The sequence below is a fragment of the Otolemur garnettii genome, unplaced genomic scaffold (genome assembly GCF_000181295.1).
Source record: "Otolemur garnettii isolate 467f Iridium unplaced genomic scaffold, OtoGar3 scaffold00089, whole genome shotgun sequence".
In the NCBI taxonomy this organism is placed as follows: domain Eukaryota; kingdom Metazoa; phylum Chordata; class Mammalia; order Primates; family Galagidae; genus Otolemur; species Otolemur garnettii.
In genome coordinates, this window is record NW_003852484.1 from 6,150,428 (window position 1) to 6,151,995 (window position 1,568).

The 1,568-nt window shown below is 45.2% G+C and overlaps 1 protein-coding gene and 1 pseudogene across 1 annotated transcript in view; one reads left to right on the plus strand and one right to left on the minus strand.

Annotated features, from left to right (window-relative positions):
* TMEM39A (transmembrane protein 39A) overlaps positions 1–1,568 on the plus strand; it is a 38,379-nt gene that overhangs the window by 14,841 nt on the left and 21,970 nt on the right. The window lies entirely within an intron of this gene.
* LOC111726984 lies at positions 86–1,514 on the minus strand (annotated as a pseudogene).

Sequence of the window (1,568 nt, forward strand, 5' to 3'; positions counted from 1 at the left end):
GAGCTATGATGCCACAGCATTCTACCCAGGGGGATAGCTTGAGGCTCTGTCTCAAAAAAAAAAGATTTCTGGGCAGACTTGGTGACCCTGCCAGCTCCAGCAGCATCTTGTCCACTGCTTTTATGACACCCACAGTAACTGTCTGTCTCATGTCATGAATAGCAAAATGACCCAGAGGAGGATAGTCTAAGAAGTTCTTAATATACAGGCTTGCCAGACACCATATCAACAATGGTGGCATCTCCAGATTTCAGGAATTTAGGGCCATCCAGCTTCTTACCAGAGTGGCAGTCAATTTTTTCCTTCAGCTCAGCAAACTTGCAGGCAATGTGAGCTTTGTGACAATCCAGTAAAGGAGTGTAGCCAGTGCTAATTTGGCCTAGATGGTTCAGGATAATCACCTGGGCAGTGAAGCCAGCTGCTTATATTAGTGGGTCACTTTTGCTATCGCCAGCAACATTTGCACCAATGTTTGACAAACACATTCTTGACATTTAAGCCCTCATTGTCCCCTCGAAGAGCTTCACTCAAAGCTTCATGGTACATTTCAAGACTTTACTACAGTTGTAACATGAACTGGAGCAAAGGTGACCACCATGCTGGATTGGAGAACACCAGTCTCCACTTGGCTCACAGGGGCAGTACCAATACCACCAATTTTGTAGACATCCTGCAGAGGCAGATGCAAGGGCTTGTCAGTTGGCCAAGCTGGTGGCAGAATGTAATCCAGCATTTAAAGCAGCATGGTTCCACTGGCATTGCCATGCTTCTGGGTGACTTTCCATCCCTTGAACCAAGGCTTGTTAGCATTTGGCTCCAACATGTTGTTACCATTCTGGCCAGAAATTGGCACGAATGCTACTGTGTCAGGGTTTTAGCCAATTTTCTAAATGTAAGTGCAGATTTCCTTAACAATTTCCTCGTATCTCTTCTGGCTGTAGGGCCGCTCAGTGGAATCCATTTTGTCAACACCAACAATTAGTTGTTTCACATCCAGTATGTAAGCCAGAAGGGCACCCTCACAGGTCTCCCATTCTTTGAGATACCAGCTTCAAATTCACTAATAGCAGGTGACAGCATAGTCAACCTGAGATATACCTGAAATCATGTTTTTGATGAAGTCTCTTGTGTCCTGGGGCATCAGTGATAGTCACATAATATTTGCTGCTCTCAAATTTCCACAGGGAAATATCAATGGTGATACCATGCTCACGCTCAGCCTTGAGTTTATCCAGGACCCAGGCATACTTGAAGGGGCCCTCCCCCATCTCAGCAGTTTTCTCAAAGTTTTTGATGGTTCACTTGTCAGTGCTACAACATTTAGAGATCAAAAGGCTAGTGGTGGATTTGCCCACATCTATGTGTCCAATGATGACCATCTTGATAAGAGTCTTTTCCTTTCCCATTTTGGATTGTATGGGCAATTTTCACAATGCCTGTGTTCTGGCGGCAAACCTGTCACAGAAAAGCTAGGTACTTAAATCTTTTAATTTAAAAAGTGTTCTTGGCTCGGCACCTGTGGCTCAAGTGGCTAAGGCGCCAGCCACATACACCTCAGGTGGCGGGTT